This window comes from Dermochelys coriacea, chromosome 9 (genome assembly GCF_009764565.3).
Source record: "Dermochelys coriacea isolate rDerCor1 chromosome 9, rDerCor1.pri.v4, whole genome shotgun sequence".
NCBI lineage: Eukaryota > Metazoa > Chordata > Testudines > Dermochelyidae > Dermochelys > Dermochelys coriacea.
In genome coordinates this window covers 98,628,727-98,650,770 of record NC_050076.1, presented here as the reverse complement: position 1 = coordinate 98,650,770, position 22,044 = coordinate 98,628,727, and the positions used below count along the sequence as shown (strand labels likewise).

Sequence of the window (22,044 nt, the reverse complement as noted above, 5' to 3'; positions counted from 1 at the left end):
TGAACATGTCTGAGAAGCCCTCCCTGAGATGATCATACAGAGATGGAGACTTCTGGATGCAGCCCTGTTTACCTTTTGTTCCCCAGCTGGCTGATGTTGGGAGAGCAATCAGTATAGAAAAGGGCTAGTGCTCAGTGAGATGTGCTGAAGACCACCTCTTGATAAATATCGCCCAAAAGTTTCCAGGACAAATTAAATGACACTAATCCTTTAAACTACAGTTAAAGACTATCTTGGTTTCAGTGTCCTCCACCTCTTTTTTTAACTGGTACCTTGCTGATCGTTGCTAACCATATGATGTGCCGAAACTACCTCTTTTATCCTTTCTTTCCTCTTCCTTCTCCATTTTACTCGTTCTTTCATTCCTGCTATTCACCTTGCTTTTTGTCTACTACAGTTAAAAACAACTTAACATGTAACTAACAAAATCGTGTGCAATTTACGAAAAGGCTCATTTGTTTGTGTCTTGTTCTCCATCCCCAGCAATTCAGCTGTGTCCTTTAGAATATGAGTTCTCCAGAGCAGGACCGTCTCTTGTTCTGGGTTCATATGGAAATTGTTTTAGAATCATAGAATATCAGGATTGGAAAGGGCTCAGGAGGTCATCTAGTCCAACCCCCTGCTCAAAGCAGGACCAATCCCCAGCTAAATCATCCCAGCCAGGGCTTTGTCAAGCTGGGCCTTAAAAACCTCTAATGAAGGAGATTCTACCACCTCCCTAGGTAACCCTTTCCAGTGCTTCACCACACTCCTAGTGAAATTTTTTTCCCTAATATCCAACCTAAACTTCCCCCACTGCAATCTGAGATCATTGCTCCTTGTTCTGCCATTTGCCACCACTGAGAACAGTCTAGATCCATCCTGTTTGGAACCCCCTTTCAGGTAGTGGAAAGCAGCTATCAAATCCCCCCTCACTCTTCTGCAGACTAAACAATCCCAGTTCCCTCAGCCTCTCCTCGTATGTCATGTGTTCCAGTCCCCTAATCATTTTTGTTGCCCTCCGCTGGACACTTTCCAATTTTTCCACATCTTTTTTATAGTGTGGGGCCCAAAACTGGACACAGTACTCCAGATGAGGCCTCACCAATGTTGAATAGAGGGGAACGATCATGTCCCTTGATCTGCTGGCAATGCTCCTACTTATACAGCCCAAAATGCCATTAGCCTTCTTGGCAACAAGGGCACACTGTTGACTCATATCCAGCTTCTCATCCACTGTAACCTAGCGGTGCATGGGATTCTTCCATCCTCAGTCTAGGACTCTGCACTTGTCCTTGTTGAACCTCATCAGATTTCTTTTGGCCCAATCCTCTAATTTATCTAGGTCCCTCTGTATCCTATCCCTACCCTCAGCGTATCTACCACTCCTCCCAGTTTACTGTCATCTGAAAACTTGCTGAGGGTGCAGTCCATCCCATCCTCCAGATCATTAATGAAGATATTGAACAAAACCGGCCCCAGGACCGACCCTTGGGGCACTCCGCTTGATACCAGCTGCCAACTAGACATGGGTCTATTGATCACTAGAGGTGACACTAGCCCTCCAATGGGGCCTTTGTAGGTTGCCATGATGTAAATGTTTATTAATAAAATTGATTAGGGCCAACTCCTACATGCCTTATGGAGTCAAAATCCCTGTTGATTTCAGCAAATTAGAAAACAAACAGATGTTCAAACCTTAATCCAGATCACTTCAACCTGGCCCTGAAGTGACCACCCAAGAGACCAGCAAAAACTGGTCAGCTAAACAGAGTGGGATCCAAAATTCTGCCCTCATTGAAGTCAATGGAATTATTCCACACCTAAACAGATAGAAATGAGAGCAGAATTTGGCCGAGGCTCTTTAAAAGTAAAGGAAAACTTCCATGAAAACCTTGGGGGAGAAATCCAGGTATGAGATTTTTGACTAAAGATTGGAAGATTTGGCCCTTGAGAGAGAGGGTTTCACTATATTCTTAATTAATGTTCTTGTTGAGCCTGATCTTGCAGTAGGAACTTCCAAAACTATATTATGTTCAATTTCTTCCCAGACGTGGCCAAAGGATAATCAGAGAAAATGACACTGGAATCATACGTGTCTTGGGAAGAAACAAGAAACCAAGGTAAGGTAATGTTATGTGGCTTCTAATATTGTGGAATAAATAGATGACCACTTTGTTTTGAGGTGCAAATACAAAACCAGATCAGATCAAAAAAGCTTAAATTAATACCCCCCGGGATAACCAGGCTTACCCCTCCCCCCTTCCCAATTGTATTTTTTTCCTTTGTTTTTCAGGAAAAGGTTGGAGACTCTGACTCATTCTTTGCTATTGTACCTCCATCTGAAATCTATGGAATTACTTTAGCAGACAAATGTGAGTCTGCACATCTGCCAGATCCAGACAGGCTACTAAGCTTCTAATTCCTTGGGGGAAAGGCACAATTCCAGCACATACACTAAGAGAACTAGCTTTAAAATTGACATTGGCTGGGTCAGGGGGAGCAAGTGCTGCAATAATCAATATAGGAATGTGAAAATATTCAGTCCACGCCAAGTAATTGGTACCGTGCAGGACTTTTTAGAAAATGTCACTTCTAAAGCACAGTACTTCCAATGGGAATATTCTGCATTGGAGACATAGGTGTAGTTTGACTTCTATATTTGGGGGTGTGGCTCCAGTCAGTCCAATGGGGCCATGTGTGTATGGGGGGGGGCAAATTCCGTTCCTGCCTGAGGCTTGCAGTTTGGGGGGCAATGTCCCTTTGTCCCTCCAAACTACACCCATGGCTGGAGGATGTGGCAATGTTACTGCTGAATGTGCCACTTTTTAGAGAAAAGGGGCCCAACTCTGACCCTGCATACATAGGCACAATACCCACTGATGTCAGTAGGAGTTGGGACAGTGTATCTGTCTTCCTCCAGTGTTGGAGAGTCATGTGTCTTTACCCTCTGGGCCGACTTCTCATATCCTTCCTCGGGATGGATAGCACTTTTCTGCACAAGGAGTCCCGTTTACTTCAGTGGGATTATTTATGGGGACTGTACTATTTAGCAGAAGGAAAGGTATCACAGTCTGGTCCTATCTAAGTAAACAGTAGTGGGAAGGAACAAGTTTCAAAGCAAGTGTAACTGGTGCTTACACTAGGTGGCTTCCTGACCCCTCTATTGGGTGGATCTGGTTTGTGTTAGCTGCTGCATTTGAGATAACAGACCGCACCCACTATTTTAGCCCAGGTAGAAATGTGCATAAGTTTAGATCCAGAGGTCCTAGGTTTGATACCTTCTGGCGTCAATGCCCTCTTTCCCCAGGGATGCTAAGTTACATAAAAACAAATCACACTGAGGTTAAGTACATTAAAAGCAAAATGGACGACAGGTTGATTAATACCAGTATCATATTCTCTTGTAGCTGGCACTGTACATGAATATATAGGGAAGCTATGGGGTTAATATTATGAGCTAGCCTAGTTATTAGCTGTGATACACGAAAAGGTAAAAGAACAAGTCTGATCAATAAGAAACATTTCTACATCTGAGTAATTCAAAAAAATCAAATTCAAATTTTGAAATAATGAGCTCATCAAAGATGGAACAATTCATATTTGCATATCTCTTTGTAGCATGGAGAATGTGTACAACAAGTGTATGAGCAATCATCATCACAGCTCATATTTTCTTACTAGGATTTATGTAAATCTAGAAATAATGTACAACGTATGAACAAATCCAGTAGATAAACAGAGGGAAATAAAAATCAGTAAAACTTAATTTTTCTGACTCAGATAAAGGATAGAACTTAATTAGACACAGGACAATGTCATCTTTTTTTATTTTTAATATAGAAATACCATTTAACTAAGGCTTAATGGATGGATACCATGAACGGTCATGTAGGTTTCTATTTAAAAAAATAAGGGGCACAATAATATTTCAAAAGGGATTTGCTTTGATTTCTACAAATAAATAAACTCATTTCACACACAAGAATCGTGATTTTGTTTGAGAAAGTTTTTCAATTTGTAGTTTAGTATATTGCCGTTTCAGTAGTTAAATGTACAGCACAAAGCATATGGAATTCTGTCTGCTGTGCAGTAAATCTAAACTTTTTCCCTTCTTTGCCATGTAAGTGCTGATTTTGATACCCATGTGAGAGTGTGGCTGTCAGTATGTAAAGTGAATTACTGTTTTCAGCTGAAGCTTTGAAATAGTCCTACTTTTCCGGTATTATCACAGTTATCCAAAACTGGAAAAATATTTTCCCCAATGATGCATTAGAAATGCAGAAAATGTTCATATCTTGTTTTCTGTGACTGCTTAATAACAGCACAAACCTTTCTTCCTCTCGCCCCACTGTACCAAAGCCAATTTAAAAATCATTCAGCAAATGAAAAGATCATTCTCATATGATAACAAAGGAAATGAAAGAAGCAGTACTCTTATCTCCACTTGCCCAGGAAAGGAAACGTAATATTTTAACCCAAGAGCAGAGCTGCACACTTGTATACAAAAATCAGGAAAGGATTTCATTTCATTACCAGCTTTGCTCTGGCCCTAAGATTACTCTATTTTTATTTACTCTTAACACTTACCAGATTGCTTTCATTTTACAAACTTATACAAGGAAGAAAGGGTATTGTAGTATGTTTCCTTAAATGGGATTTATATTTGCCTTCATTTGAATGGGCAGCAGTGTGAAACACAATAACATTTTTCAAAGAAAAAATGAAAAGAAAACCCCTCTCTAAATGAGATTGAAATGGGATTTATTCTATTTTGAGGCAAAACATTTGTTTGATTAGAGAACAAACATAACTGGAAAAAGACAGGCAGATTCTGCTGACTTTACTCTCTTTGAGAAGCACTTTACTTCATGAGTCGTGCCACTGAAATCAGTGGCAATGCTTCTATAGTACGGTATTACTCAGCATTATAAGTGGTAGAACCTAGCCAAGAAAGAAGATTCCAAGGAGACAGAGGTCAAAGCAGACAGTTTAGTCATTTTAGTAGCTGTCATGCTTCTTCTCAGCACAGCTCTCCCCTCTTGCTTAAATTCAGGTGCAAACGCAAACATTAGTTCAAAAGATCATTTTTTGCCTTACACCAGTCACTTCTTGCCAAGAATGCAGCAGGCCCATAGGGTCCTGGAGGCAAGGCAAACAGAGACAGAGATGGCTTTATTATTGTTTGTGTCCACAGTGCCAAGAACCACAGTGCCTAGTTATGGAATAGTATCTCATGGTGCTAGGTGCTCTACAAACAGAGAACAAAAAGATGGTCCTACAGCTCTTGTAATCTAAGTATAAGACAAGAGACAACAGATAGATGCAGACAAAAAGATGGAGGAGCACAAGGAAACACTGAGACAATATTGGTCAGTGTGATAGGCTGCCAGTGTCGGAAGCCATGGCCTCTCTGTTAAGTGTTTTGTAGGCATTGCAGCAAAGAAGAGTTTTTAAGGGGGGATTTGAAGAATAATAATCATAGAACTGGACGGGACCTTGAGAGGTCATCTAGTCCAGTCCCCTGCACTTGTGGCAGGACTAAATATCATCTAGACGATCCCTGACAGGTGTTTATCTAACCTGCTCTTAAAAATCTCCAGTGATGGAGATTCCACAAACTCCCTAGGCAATTTATTCCAATGCTTAACCACCCTGACAGTTAAGTTTTTCCTAATGTCCAACCTAAACCTCCCTTGCTGCAATTTAAGCCAATTGCTTCTTGTCCTATCCTCAGAGATTAAGAAAAACAATTTTTCTTCCTCCTGCTTGTAACAACCTTTTACATATTTGAAAACTGTTATGTCCCCTCTCAGTCTTCTTTTTTTCAGACTAAACAAATCCAGTTTTTTTCAATCTTCCCTCATGTTTTCTAGACCTTTTAATAATTTTTGTCGCTCTTCTCTGGACTCTCTCCCATTTGTCCACATCCTTCCTGAAATGTGGCACTCAGAACTGGATACAATACTCCAGTTGAGGCCTAATCAGCGCGGAGTAGAGCGGAAGAATTTCTTCTCATGTCTTGCTTACAACACTCCTGCTAATACATTCCAGAAGGATGTTCGCTTTTTTTGCAACAGCGTTACACTGTTTACTGTTTATTTAGCTTGTGATCCACTCTGACCCCCAGATCCCTTTCCACAGTGCTCCTTCCTAAGCAGTCATTTCCCATTTTGTATGTGTGCAACTTATTGTGCCTTCCTAACTGGAGTACTTTGCATTGTCCTTATTGAATTTCATCCTATTTACTTCAGATCATTTCTCCAGTTTGTCCAGATCATTTTGAATTTTAATCCTATCCTGAGTTAGCCTTGCAGTTATTTCTGAGGCGCGCCTTCCAACTGTGACAGTAACATGGGAGAAAGCATAAAGGTGCTTGTTTGAAAAGTTATCAGGTGAGTGATGGAAGCTGTGTGTCACCTCTGTGCTTTCCAGAGACTGGGTTGTTCTGTGGGCTGGTGCACTCAACTGTTCTTAGTTGACTATATGGGCTGTAGCGTAGTCCAAAATCCCACAGAACTATTCATTACTTGCCCACCCCCTGTCAGGCCCACCAGTGGCATGCTCCCTGTGCTGGGATTTTCAAGGACAACATGGGGACTATTATAGCAGACAGGCTGTTCCAACATTGGGTAAATTTTCCATTAGCTATTCGAAGTTCCTGTAGAGCCTTTTAGAACAGTGGTTCTTTTTTCATTTGCCGACCCCTAAAAAATGTCAAATGGAAATCTATTGTCAGTATAAATAGTGAATTCTGTTCAGTCAATTTTCAGTCTGAGACTTTCATAGACCCCAGGGGTCCACGGACCACAAGTTAAGAAACACGGTTTTAGAACATTAAGGGGCAGCAGTATATAACTAATTTAGATGCAATAAACACAGATAAAATTGAGCTGGTTCTTACTGCATGTGATCCCAGTTCTGCAAGGTACTTAAGCAGGTGCCTAACTTTAAGCACCTGAATCAACTCTATTGCCTTCAATGGGGGTACCTCCTTCTATAAAGCAAGTGCCGTGCTGAATTAGGGCATAATAAGCAATTACCTTGCAGAAGAGGGTCTTAGCCTGATCTACACTAGGAGTTGAGGTCTAATTTAGCAGCGTTAAATCGATTTAACCCTGCACCCGTCCACATGACGAAGCCCTTTTTTTTCAACTTAAAGGACTCTTAAAATCGATTTCCTTACTCCATCCCCAACAAGGGGATTAGCGCTGAAATTGGCTTTGCCGGGTCGAATTTGGGGTACTGTGGACACAATTAGATGGTATTGGCCTCCTGGAGCTATCCCAGAGTGCTCCATTGTGACTGGTCTGGACAGCACTCTCAACTCAGATGCACTGGCCAGGTAGATAGGAAAAGGCCCGCGAACTTTTGAATTTCAATTTCCTGTTTGGCTAGCGTGGCAAGCTGCAAGTGACCATGCAGAGCTCATCAGCAGAGGTGACCATGATGGAGTCCCAGAATCGCAAAAGAGCTCCAGCATGGACCGAACGGGAGGTACGGGATCTGATCACTATATGCGGAGAGGAATCCGTGCTATCAGAACTCTGTTCCAGTTTTCGAAATGCCAAAACATTTGTCAAAATCTCCCAGGGCATGAAGGACAGAGGCCATAACAGGGGCCCAAAGCAGTGCTGTGTGAAACTTAAGGAGCTGAGGCAAGCCTACCAGAAAACCAGAGAGGCAAATGGCCGCTCTGGGTCAAAGCCCAAAACATGCCGCGTCTATGACGAGCTGCATGCCATTTTAGGGGGTTCAGCCACCACTACCCCAGCTGTGTTGTTTGACTCCTTCAATGAAGATGGAGGTAACACGGAAGCAGGTTTTGGGGACGAGGAAGACGATGATGATGATGATGATGAGGTTGTAGATAGCTCGCAGCAAGCAAGCAAGCAAGCAAGCAGAGAAACCAGTTTCCCGACAGCCAGGAACTGTTTCTCACCCTGGACCTGGAGCCAGTTCCCCCCAAACCCACCCAAGGCTGCCTACTGGACCCGCCAGGCAGAGAAGGGACCTCTGGTGAGTGTACCTTTTAAAATACTATACATGGTTTAAAAGCAAGCATGTTTAATGATTAATTTTCCCTGGCATTAGCGGCTCTCCTGGATGTACTCCCAAAGCCTTTGCAAAATGTTTATGGGGAGGGCAGCCTTATTCCATCCACCATGATAGGACACTTTACCACTCCAGGCCAGTAGCACGTACTCAGGAATCATTGTAGAACAAAGCATTGTAGTGTATGTTTGCTGGTGTTCAAACCACATCTGTTCTTTATCTCTCTGTGTTATCCTCAGGAGAGTGATATCATTCATGGTCACCTGGTTGAAATAGGGTGCTTTTCTTAAGGGGACATTCAGAGGTGCCCGTTCCTGCTCGGCTGTTTGCCTGTGGTTGAACAGAAATGTTCCCCGCTGTTAGCCACGGGGAGAGGGGAGGAAGGAGGGGCTAGCCACGCACTTGGTGGAGGCAAAATGCGACCTTGGAACGAAAGCACATGTGCTATATATGTAATGTTAACAGCAAGGTTTACCATGAAAGAGTGTACCCATTGTTCTATAAAATGTGTCTTTTTAAATACCACTGTCCCTTTTTTTTCTCCACCAGCTGCATGAGTTTCAAGGATCACAGGATCTTCTCCTTCCCAGAGGCTAGCGAAGATTAGAAGGCGAAAAAAACGCACTCGCGATGAAATGTTCTCTGAGCTCATGCTGTCCTCCCACACTGACAGAGCACAGACGAATGCATGGAGGCAGACAATGTCAGAGTGCAGAAAAGCACAAAATGATCGGGAGGAGAGGTGGTGGGCTGAAGTGAGTAAGTGGCAGGCTGAAGAGAGGGCTGAAGCTGAAAGGTGGTGGCAGCATGATGAGAGGAGGCAGGATTCAATGCTGAGGCTGCTGGATGATCAAACTAATATGCTCCAGCGTCTGGTTGAGCTGCAGGAAAGGCAGCAGGAGCACAGACGGCCGCTACAGCCCCTGTGTAACCAACTGCCCTCCTCCCCAAGTTCCATAGCCGCCTCCACCCAGATGCCCAAGAATGCAGTGGGGGGGCCTCCAGCCACCCAGCCACTCTACCCCAGAGGATTGGCCAAGCAACAGAAGGCTGGCATTCAATAAGTTTTAAAGTTTTAAACTTTTAAAGTGCTGTGTGGCCTTGTCCTTCCCTCCTCCACCACTCCTCCTGGTGTTTCTCTCCTCCATCACCCCTCCTGGGCTACCTTGGTAGTTATCCCTCTATTTGTGTGCTGAATTAATAAAGAATGCATGAATGTGAAGCAACAATGACTTTACTGCCTCTGCAAGCGGTGATCGAAGGGAGGAGGGGAGGGTGGTTAGCTTACAGAGAAGTAGAGTGAACCAAGGGGTGGGGGGTTACATCAAGGAGAAACAAACAGAACTTTCACACGGTAGCCTGGCCAGTCATGAAACTGTTTTTCAAAGCTTCTCTGATGCGCACCACACCCTCCTGTGCTCTTCTAACTGCCCGGGTGTCTGGCTGTGTGTAACCAACAGCCAGGCAATTTGACTCAACCTCCCACCCCCACCATAAACGTCTCCCCCTTACTCTCACAGATATCGTGGAGCGCACAGCAAGCAGTAATAACAGTGGGAATATTAGTTTCGCTGAGGTCTAACCGAGTCAGTAAACTGCGCCAGCGCGCTTTTAAATGTCCAAATGCACATTCTACCACCATTCTGCACTTGCTCAGCCTGTAGTTGAACAGCTCCTGACTACTGTCCAGGCTGCCTGTGTATGGCTTCATGAGCCATGGCATTAAGAGGTAGGCTGGGTCCCCAAGGATAACTATAGGCATTTCAGCATCCCCAACGGTTATTTTCTGGTCTGGGAAGAAAGTCCCTTCCTGCAGCTTTTGAAACAGACCAGAGTTCCTGAAGATGCGAGCGTCATGTACCTTTCCCGGCCATCCCACGTTGATGTTGGTGAAACATCCCTTGTGATCCACCAGTGCTTGCAGCACTATTGAAAAGTACCCCTTGTGGTTTATGTACTCACCAGCTTGGTGCTCTGGTGCCAAGATAGGGATATGGGTTCCGTCTATGGCCCCACTACAGTTAGGGAATCCCATTGCAGCAAAGCCATCTACTATGACCTGCACATTTCCCAGGGTCACTACCCTTGATATCAGCAGATCTTTGATTGCATTGGCTACTTGCATCACAGCAGCCCCCACAGTAGATTTGCCCACTCCAAATTGATTCCCGACTGACCAGTAGCTGTCTGGCGTTGCAAGCTTCCACAGCGCTATTGCCATTCGCTTCTCAACTGTGAGGGCTGCTCTCATCTTGGTATTCTTGCGCCTCAGGGCAGGGGAAAGCAAGTCACAAAGTTCCATGAAAGTGCCCTTATGCATGCGAAAGTTTCGCAGCAACTGGGAATCATCCCAGATCTGCAACACTATGCGGTCCCACCAGTCTGTGCTTGTTTCCCGAGCCCAGAATCGGCGTTCAACCGCATGAACCATCCCCTATTAGCACCATGTTGCCCACATTGCCAGGGCCTGTGCTTTGAGAGAAGTCTGTGTCCATGTCCTCATCACTCTCGTCACCGCGCTGATGTTGCCTATTCACCTGGTTTTGCTTTGCCAGGTTCTGGTGCTGCCTATACTGCTGGATAATGTGTGTGGTGTTTAATGTGCTCCTAATTGCCAAAGTGATCTGAGCGGGCTCCATGCTTGCCATGGTATGGCGTCTGCACAGAAAAAAGGCGTGGAACGACTGTCTGCCATTGCCCTGACGGAGGGAGAGGCGACTGACGACATGGCTTACAGGGTTGGTGTATAGGGAATTAAAATCAACAAAGGGAGTGGCTTAGCGAGAAACAGAATGGCCCCCTCAAGGATAGAACTCAAAACCTCAAGGATAGAACTCAAAACTGGGTTTAGCAGGCTGTTGATGTCACAGAGGGGGGAAGCAGAAAATTAATACAAAACAAATCTGGTCTATTTCTTGTTTTGATCCACTTCATCTATCTTTATACATCTTGCTGGCAGCAGACTGTGCAGTAGGACCACTAACCATTTTCGTCTCCTGGATGCTTGGCAGAAGATGGTGTCGTATGACTGCTGGCCATCGTCTTCTCCTGACTGCAGATTAAACGACAGTGCACTGCCGGTAGGACTGAATCGCCATGAGACGAAAATTAAAAGGGAAATGACTTGGCTGAGTCACTCCCATGTTTGCCCAGGCACCCCTGACCTCAATGAGGTCGGTTAAAAGAGCACCCTGGACTACGTCGACGATGGCTACCAGTCACACTGCACTGTCTGCTGCCAAAAGGCAATAAACTGTTGCTGTGTAGCAATGCAGTACCACATCTGCCAGTACCCAGGAGACATACGGTGACGGTGAGCTGAGCGGGCTCCATGCTTGCCGTGGTATGGCATCTGCACAGGTAACTCAAGAAAAAAGGCACAAAACGATTGTTTGCCCTTGCTTTCACGGAAGGAGGGAGGGAAGGGGGCCTGACAATATGTACCCAGAACCACCCGCAACAATGTTTTAGCCCCATTAGGCACTGGGATTTCTTCCCAGAATTCAAACGGGCGGTGGCGACTGCGGGAACTGTGGGATAGCTACCCACAGTGCAACGTTCCGGAAGTTAACGATTGCCTCAGTACAGTGGACACACTCCGCTGACTACATGCACTTAGAGTATTTGTGTGGAGACACACACAATTGACTGTATAAAAACGCTTTCTACAAAACTGACTTTTATAAATTTGACCTAATTTCGTAGTGTAGACAAGGCCCTAGACTACTATAAGACTATATTCCTTTCAAAAAGAGACTTCCAAATGGATAGGGTCTATTAAAATCATACACGGTGTGCTATGTATTTTTGGATGGTCACAGCCCTGTGCCATCTAGGGAAGATGTTGGCTGACTTGCACACTGGGGTTTTCACTAGCAGGTATTCTGAGTAAACACTGTCACTAAAACTGCATTAACGTATGTCTGTGGGGGAAAGACCTCTTGCATCAAAGGGGCAGGGTAGATGAACAAATCATAATGCCTTACAGTCGAATCAGGGGCTCCAGTTGAGGGTGGGACCTTATTGTGCAGACACATTGTAGGAGACAGTTCTTTGATCAGGTCGGCTACATGCCATTGTAGACAGTCTCATCATACCATCCCCTCTGTAAACTTATCAAACTCAGTTTTGAAACCAGTTAGATTTGTTGCCCTTCACCCTGCTTCCCTTGGAAGGCTGCTGAAGCACTTCATTTCATGGATGGTTAGAAATCTTCATTTAATTTCAAGCCTAAACTTCTTGATGGCCAGTTTATATCCATTAAGACAAAATGGAGCTATGCCATTTTATGCCATCTGAAGATCTGGCCCACTGTATGCAATACAGATTTCTAGGTAAAAGAAGCTTATGTGGTTAAATTTTCACACTGTAACTTACATGAAGACACAGAATTACACAACAAGACACAGCATCTTCCAGAAATAGATCTGTCAGTGGGAGCTGGAACAAGACTTTAAACATAATTTCTATCCTGTCTGGAGTGTCAGATTTATCAATAAAAGCAAAGCAAGTCTATAGTATTTGAATAAAATAGAACATATCCTACATTCTGAGCTAATTGTTTGAACTAGGCATTTTGCTAAAATTGAAAATATTCAGATGGAAGACAGAACTCTGTGGGCTCACACTGAGTCAGGATTGCAAGCTTGGGCCCAGAATCTTTCCCAAAAGGCCTTCAGAGAAAAGAACTTTTACAATGCAGTACCTCGTTCCTCTTCTGATTTTAGTAGATGGCCCGGGGTTGCTAGATCCCAGATTAATAAAACTCCTCTTGGGAGGACATATGAATCTCAACAACAGCCCAAAGAAGAGATTAGAACTACCAAGGAGAAAGCTGAAGTGGAGGTGTTGCAGGTGTACATGACTCACTGTAAATCAAAATTATAGGAATAAAGATCTGTAATGTTCTAAGGAAAATAGCTTCTGGACTCTCATAAGATAGAAGACCATGAGGACAGTGAGGATTTTGGATAGCAGCCAACAAGGTTTCCATGAACTCTTTATATAACACAATTTCCACAGGCCTTTGCATAGAACTCTGCAGCAGTGCCAGGTACTGAGGGCTAAATGCTCGTCTGAGTCCAGTTTAGGTGCCAAAATTAGCTATTTGATTAAGTGTTTTGCTGGATAAAGCTAGAGAGCTCAGGACCTTGCAGGATCAAGCCCTGATACCAAAGGAAAGTAGTGTGCTTTAAGGAAGGATTTGAAGTTGCTGATTGCGTGACATGCTTGATCAGGGAGAGCATTAAAATATTGTTGCCTGTTATGATTTTAATTATTTAGGAAACCAAGAAGTGATTTCTTTTAGTTAGATAACCAGGGTGTTGTTCAGTTAATAAAATTATCAGAAGATTCACTACCAGCCAGGCAGACCCTCTAAAGTATTTATATCTCAACATTAATTAGAGCTGGTTGACATTTTTTTGAATTTTGAAATTTGAAATTTCAAAATTTGGAATGTAAAAAAATCTGGAAAATTTTCAGTGACATTTCTCAACTTTTCATCCACTTATAGAGCTGGTCAACAGTTTTTGAATTTGAAAACGTTGGGGGGCAGAAATCACTTTTTCCCTGTTTTTTCCCAACCAGCTCTACTCAAAATACCTTTCAGGGTCAGCCATGTACCTAGACTGCCTGATCAAATTACTCATCTGGGTCTGATCCCGCCAGGTCCTGAGTACTCTGGCACCGAGACAGCAGAGTACTTAAGCGATGTGCTTAATTTTATGCATGTGAGAAATCCCACTCAGTTCAATGGCATTACGCACATGCTTAAAATTAAGCATGTGCTTAAGTACATTACTGGATCAGGCCCCGAGTGTTCAGAACCTTGCAGGATCAAGCCTTCTGTCTGGGATTCCTCAGCTCCATTCCATGCCATGGGATATTACCCTGCCATAGAATAAACTAGATTTTGTCATTTGGTGGAGAAATCTCTCCCTTGATAAATGCAACAGAATTATAATTGATGACTACTTTCTGTAATGTTCTTGGCTTATGTAGGAAGCTTGTTACATCACCATGGTAGGGGAAAAGAAGCTGCACTCTTTGTATTTCAGAAACAGTGTGGTGCTGATTTAATATGTTTTGTGGAGGGAGTGGGAACCTGCCAATGTCTAAAATTGATAATAGAGTATATGTGAGCAAGCGAGCTCCATGGGAGCTTCACTGCTCATTGACTCAAGATGAAACACACACTATACCTCACTCCTTAGATATAAGAAAATTATTATCCAAAAAAAAAGTCAGCCCGGGCTAATTGAAGAAGATTTTATAGTGCAAATAGCTGTCTTGATTATTTTAAGTAACTCAGTCACCATCATCAGCTTAATAAATAAACTCTGTTATAGGCATGCAAGATTCATTTTTGTAGCTTTTTAATAAACTCTGCTGCTACCAGAATTTCAAATCAAATTTAAAAACGCTACCCATTGTGTTAGCATGATTGTAATTAATTGCTGTTTTTCTTTGTTCATGGTAGATCTTTCCACTTCTGTGGCAAAAGATGCCAATACCTGCAGTGCTTATAAATGTATGTATACTTGTTTATATTGAGTACTTGTTCTCTGGTAGAAGAAACTCGTGTAAATCCCAGAACCACTTTAGTTTCTGAGAATTAGAAAAAAGAAAGACAAAATGTGTGTCCGCCAATCCCTGGAAAGAGAGGTGGGGCAAAGCCAGAGTTAGATCCATCACAATTTTGTTTATTGAACTGTGCAGGAAACCATGGTGCCTTTTTCACTGTCCCAGATTCAAGTTTATCTCACACTCCTTCTATCTCCTGGTCTCCAGCAGTGCCAGTGGCTTGGTGGTTTTCTAGCCAGGCTTTCTCCATCACAGCATTCTGCTAGAGAGGAGAGAAATAAGTACATAGCTTCAGGCCTGCTTATGCCCCTCTGTTGTCCCCACTCCATATTTTTGGAAGAGGTGGCTTCAGGGGAATTCCTCCCCCTCCTCCCAAGATACTTTATCCCAATTTCACTAGGGACAATTCTGAACTGGAACCTGATCCTGAAATAACTGCACATGTAGTGGGGGTAGTATGAGAATGGGGTTGATATAGTCACACTTCTTACCATTATCCCACTGTGGCCATCCTCTCTAATTAAAGAGAAGGAAATGGTCTGCCTCAACACATTACAGCCGGATCCAAAATCCATTGAAGTAAATTAAAAAACTCCTTGATTTCAACGAGCACTGCATCTGGCATAAAGTGATGTGAAAGATGCTGCTGCTAGCATTATTTAGAGGCACTTTCTAATTGATGGGGTGGGGCAAGGTGAGTGGACAGTGGAGGAATGGTTAAGTGAAATGGCCACGGAGTAATGAAAAATACCCATAATTCCATTGTCTTTATACCTATTTCATTTGGTTCTAAATAAACACATCTCCATAAGTTTGCAACAGTTCTGTTGGCTTGGTCTCTCCTGGGAGATCATGCTGTGCATTCAGTATGACTTAATGGCTATTGAGTCTCAATAAGACATTTCCTTAAATGTTTGGCTTATCCTGCTGTAATGGGTCAAGCACTCACTGCTGTGGCACCTCCTGCTGGTCAGTCTGGGAATTAGCTCAGTCCAGCTCTGGAGCACCCTCTGTGGCTGGTGTCTTGCCCATTGTCTGCTCTACGCTGCTGTTTCGGACCTGCATTGCTCCCCCACTCGGCTGTGTCCTCTTCAGGACACTGCCCCACAGCAGTGTCCACTAATTCTTTCTCGCCCCTCCCTTCTGGGGGTCACAGCAGTCCTTTGGCTTGCACCCACTGCAGGGTGCAACCACAACCCAAAGTCTAGCCCCTCACTTCAGGGCACGTTGCAGTCTGTATCAGCCACACTCCTCCGCGGCCAGGTGCGGTGCAAGGGAGGGACCCAAGCCCACCTGCTACTCTGGATCCCGACCCAGGGACCCTCTAGTAGCAGCCTCTCTGCCCTCCTTCTCTCCCCTTGTCTGACTATCTTCCCTGGGCCACTTCCCCTTTGGCCCCTTGTACCTTCTCAGTCCTTCTAGTCAGGGGCCGCAGCCTGGCAGGTCACAGGCAGGAGCCCCCTCTCTCTGCTCCCCCGAGCCTGCACTGTCCTGTCCTGTCCTGTCCTGTCCTGTCCTGTCCTGTCCAAGGTCTTACCCTCAGGAGCTAGTCCTTCTCCCTTTCTAGTCAGGGAGAGACACCCCTCTGCTCTGCTGGGCAGCCCCTTATATCTGGGCTTCCCCAGCAGCTGCCTCTTGTCTGGCTCCTAACAAGCCTCACCCTAATTAGCTACAGGTTTCCACAGCCTCCCTGTCTGCTTCTGCCCCACTCCCTGCTGGAGTGGGCCACCTGCACCACTACACCTTTTGTGATTTGTCCAAATTTCAATCAGAACTGTGAAATCAGAACTCATCCAGCTGTCCTAATTAAGCCACTGAAAATACATTTATTTATATATAGTATGTTATGGTACATTATCACTTTTAATCTTTAGAGCATTACTACCAAGATCCTGGCCTTGTTGTGCTAGACTGTACAAACACAAGTTCCTTTCCCAAACGCAGTCCTGTTCCCAAAGGGCGTATAATCTAAATACACAAAGGCTGCGATGGAAAACTGACCCATAGAGACATGAAATGACTTGCCCACACAAGAACCAGAGCCCAAGTGTCCCAATCCTGTGCCTTCACCACTGGATCACATCATGTCTCTGTTATTTGATAACAAAAAGAAATATTGCACTCTTGATGATTCCAAATGGAAACCAAAGTGGAGGTGTTTAAATGCTAAATTCATAATTTATTAGTCAAAGGAGTATCATCATGAAAAAAAGAGTAAGAAAAAAATCTAAAAGATAAATCATAATTGCATGTAATATATAAAGGCCTTGTACTGGGGGAGCCAAGTTGAGACTGGAGATAACATTATTCTATTTTAGGTCTGGTGTGTGGGCGAGTAAGCTCAGTGGTAAAAATGCAATCAGATGTGCAGGACAGCTCCAAACCTGCCTAGATTATCATGGAGATAATAGCTGTATTTCATTTTAGATTTCTCTGGCTGTCACTGGAGTGAGTAAAAGATATTTGTTGTTGTGTTTATCATTTGTATCATGTGGTTTCTTTGATGCAGTCCTTTACTTTCAATTAGTAGATTCCAAAGATGTTTACTGGCTTATAAATACAATCTCATTTGATCACCTATTTGATACTTAGAATCAGCTAATGCGTAGGAATAAAGGAATTGCCAGACTGAATCAGACCCATGGTCCTTCTAGTCCAGAAATCTGTCCCCATCAGTGCCCAGCATCAACTGCTTGAGAGGAAGAGAACCCCCTGAGTAGGCAATTACTGAATAACCTGCCATATTGAAAGTTTCTTCCTGATTCCCATTAGTCACGCCATGACTACGCTACCACTGATGTTGGCAAAACGTATGTCGCTCAGGTGGGTGAATATTCCACCCTCCCTGAGCAACATAAGTTGCGCCAGCAATAAGCACTACTGTGCACAGTGCTTTGTTGGCAAGAGAGCTTCTCCCGCGAACATAGCTACCACCACTCATTGGGGGTGGATTAATTATGTTGACGGGAGAGAGCTGCTGTAAGTGCTCTCGTGTAGACAGGGTCTAAGAGTCTTATGCCCTGAGGGATTAGGTTTCTTTCTCATCCAAAACTCCTGGGTTTTAATTATTAATCCTTATCAGTATAACCATTTGATTTTGTTATCATCTTAATGCCCAGTCCTTTTCTGAATCTTACCAAGCTCTGGTCCTCCATGATATCTTGTGCCAATGAGTTCTGCAGGCTGAGTGCATGTTGTATGAAATATTTCCACTGATAGCATGTGAATTAGGTGCCTAAATACCTTTGGTTCCTAAGTCATTTAGGCCCAGATCCTCAAAGTCCCATTGACTTAGGTTCCCAAGTCATTTAGGCAAACTTGAAATGGTTGAACTTTATGGTGCTTTCCATTTAAATTAAAAGCAAACTCAGTGACTATACAATCAATGGACAAAATGGTTAAATGACAGTAACACATTGAAGCGAAGTGAGTTAAGTTGCCAACGGTGTGTCACATGGGTCTGGGAGCTGCACCTTATCTTGTGTAAGATTAGAAATGTGCTGGCAACCAGACGATTCTGCCTTTTAACAGTCTGATTTCTCTTATGGAGGGAAAATGAGAACTGCTAAGATAATGTTATTAGGGAGGATAGCTGCATACCAATCAAGGACCTAAATATGCAGCAGCTCTGACTTGCCTCAGAACTGCTGGGATTCTAATAAACAATCTGCACAAAGATATAAAAAGCCAGGAGAGATCAAATATACAAAACGGATGGAAGTATAAGGCTCATCAACATGGTGAATCATAATAGAAATGTTACCAGAGGAATTCCCTTCTCTCATAGGTATCTGCTGAAGGGAAGGGTTCATACAGGCATTATGATCTCTTTAGGAAAGCTTATATCTCAGGGGATTTCTTCTTCAGTTATATTTCAGGGTTCACACTTCGAAAACTCACATTGTTGGAGTGTCTCTTTTTTCTATCAACTTCATTGCTAATGTCAATCAGTGTCTTGTCAGTTTCATACCTGTTTTCTCTATATCTGGGGAATTCCAGCATGCCCTTGCTGAGTGGTAGATTCAAGGATCTGATTTTTCTTTTTTAGTCTCTAGTTACTGTGATTCTCTTTCTTTTTTAACTTCTACTGTTCTTACTTTGTTTCTTAACCCTCACCCATGAGAGAACCTAGAAAACTCCTTCCAGAATGTTGTAACATTCCCTTTTTGAATGACTGATCCTAGATGCAGAACCTGTTTATATTTTACCAGTTCTCTCACAGTCCTCAGCTCACTCCCCAGCCCTCACCAATACTAGCCACTGATTCTTAAAACTGTACACCAGATATAACTTTCATAGTTCAAATTTATACAGCAAAGGTATTAATTTAAACAAATCCACTAGCCGTTTCTATTGATTTGGTACTTAATCATATGAACACCATGAATATTCAGTGCCTGTATGATATAAAAAGAACAATCAGAATAAGCTATTATGGGTGCTGGAATCTCATTTAAAACCTAATTAGGTCTAGTACAAAGCTAGAGAATTTCTGTCTGCGTATAAAGAGATAGATGTATCTGTGTAGAGAGTGAAATGGCTTCTCATTTCACCCATGTCCCAGAATTTATTAGGAACCTAGTATTTCTTTTTGAACTCCCATTTAGGATTACATTATTCAGTCTAGCTCAAAGACTCCCTAATAGCCGAGTTCTTCAATGTACAGATTAAAGAAAGATCACCCATTGCTGCCTAAAATTGTACATTAACAAGGCTCTGGTCAAAACGTTAGCAATGCACACTATGTGTAGCCATTGCAATTCCCTGCGTAAATGGACTTAGCATTTTGCATTGTGAATGTTTTCCCAACAATGCCAGAATTGTCTGATTGAACTAAAACCTGGCCTGGTTTTCTGAAGGGCTGAGGAATGAGAGCTCCCACTGATTTAATGTGAGTGCTCTGCACTTCTGAAAACCACTCCTTTACTATACAAGTCAAACCACTACAAGGAAATCTTTAATACTGGATAATGGTCCAAATTTAGCAAGGTAGTTAAGCTGAGGAGTAATCCTGTTGAAGGCAATGAGATTACTGACATATTTAAAATTAGGCAGGTGCTTAAATACCAGACTGTGCTTGAATATTGTTTCTCACAATTGAGACTAAGCAGATGTGAATTCAACATCAAGTATACGTTCGTATTCAAAATATTTTTTTTCTTAACTACCTTATTGAGCCTGCTTCTGTGCCCATAGATCCTAATAGCAAATCTCCCATTGAATTAAGCAGAAGTGGGAAGAGACCTATCGCAGTAAAAGCAATGTATGTCTCCTCCCCACTGACGTCTGTGTTCTCCAAGGGCCTCTGTAACTCTGTCCCCAAAGTAGCTCTCGCTCTATCTTGCCATGCCAACATTTGGATTTTCCCGCCAGGCTTCAGCAGCACAGAGGAATTGCACCCTCATGCATAAGAATTTGGAAATATACTCATACTGAGATTCCTCTCCCACACTTTTTGTCATCCTGAAGCTCCAGAGTAAACCCCTGGATTCCTCACTTGAGGAACTGCAGAAGTACCAGCATCTGATGGGATGTGACTGTGGCATGGTGAGTCTAACTGGAGAAAGAGGGTCAGTTTCAAGAGGTTTCAGAGTAGCAGCCGTGTTAGTCTGTATTCGCAAAAAGAAAAGGAGTACTTGTGGCACCTTAGAGACTAACAAATTTATTTGAACATAAGCTTTCGTGAGCTACAGCTCACTTCATCGGATGCATTCAGTGGAAAATACAGTGGGGAGATTTATATACACAGATACACAGAGAACATGAAACAATGGGTGTTACCATACACACTGTAAGGAGAGTGATCACTTAAGATGAGCTATTACCAGCAAGGGGGCGGGGAGGGGGGAAGAAAACCTATCTTTGTCAAGAGGGACTAACTTTGGTGTGGCACCAGGGGCAAGGCAGCTGCTGCTCAAACAGAGGAGCAAGAGCATGTGTCTGGCATCTTAGCATGCTCAGTGAAGATCTCTTTTCTACAACTCTGCCTGCTGCACCACTTACTGCAAATGAGACAGTGATAGCAATGGTGAGAGATTCAGTGTAAGCCGACCGGCTTGAGGTACAGTCATTTTACCATGTTAAACTATAAAATCAATCTGAGTTTGAGCCCTGTGCACTGAGTGGAGCTTTCTCTGTGGTTACATTTTGTGCTACTCCCTCATAGTAAAATGAGTGGGTGAGGGAAAATCCTGGTGCCTGTATTTGAAATCCACTTAACACACCAGTCCTGCTATGCAGGGAGGGCCTTTGGGACAAAGAAAAAATAAAAAAGAAAGCCACAAGCCAAATTCTGGCCTGTATTACATCTGTGCAGCCTCCATGATCATAGAAGCATAGCTAGAGCAGGAACGGAACAAAGAAAAATAAACACCTTTCAGCTAATGATGTTCGGTAAATAGGACAGTACTTTCTATCTTAAGAGTATATCTTTCTGTTAAAATGGTGCCAGCAAAGTGAATCTGTTATTTAGTGCATGTTCTCATTTCCCTTGTGCTTGTCTTGTTGAAAACAATGTCTGAAGGAGTTGGTTCAGCTGACACTATAAGATTATTCCTATCTCTTGCTGTACTTTGCGATTGTGCTGTTTCTAATAAAAGTTGTGAGTAAATGAGGAGAGCAGGAAGGAAAGCCAGCTGGAGAAGAACTTTCAGTTTTTTTGTCCCAATTTTCACTCTCAATTTGAACCTTAAACTAGTAAAGTCCAAATGCAGTTCAGAAGTGTTGCAGGTGATTTCAGAGATCCTTAGTGGAGCAGAGCTCCCATTGCTTTATTAAAGATTGTGAAAATCGTATCAACAAAAGAAATATTGTGTTCAGCTGTTCTTTGTATTTACTAGGTTAAGGATCCAGAGGCTCATAAACTTTCTAGATTACATTTCTTTGTTTAATTGAGAAGCCCTGTCGTCTTTCAAATTCTTCAGTAGTATAAAAAGAGACCACCCTATATTTTTTTTGTATGTGAGAAAGTTAAGATAAACTTTAATTACTTAAGGCATTTCTAACAAAAATAGTCCTTCAAACCCTGAAGGCTTTCTTGGATAAATACAGGATTTTGGTTTGCTTGAATGGGCAGAATCAAGTCTGCAAATGATTTGCCTCTTTTTAACAGACTCAGTTTAATGCATGCTTGGTTTTGCTGCATGTTGGAGTAGCCAGAAGATGTAAGTGGATATTGCCCTTGTATGAACCATGTGTGTGTATTAATCTGAAATTTATTTAATATCGGTGAATATGGTTTTAAATGGATTCAGATTGATATGGGCTGACTGGTATACAATTTATATTAATTCTCGATGCCCTAGGGACCTAATCCAAAAAGCCCATTGAAATCAATGGAAACTTTTCCATTGACCTCTCTCAGCTTTGGATCAGGCACCAAAAGACTATTAAGTCTTTTAATGGATTAGCATTTGTCTCCCCCAG

The 22,044-nt window shown here is 42.9% G+C and overlaps 1 long non-coding RNA gene across 1 annotated transcript in view; it reads left to right on the top strand.

Annotated features, from left to right (window-relative positions):
- Positions 1-2,029: 2,029 nt before the first annotated feature.
- The window catches only part of LOC122455762, an 81,307-nt gene continuing 61,292 nt past the window's right edge, over positions 2,030-22,044 (top strand). The window contains exon 1 of the long non-coding RNA XR_006274219.1: positions 2,030-2,102. This is a non-coding gene — a long non-coding RNA (uncharacterized LOC122455762). The remainder of the gene's footprint in view (positions 2,103-22,044) is intronic.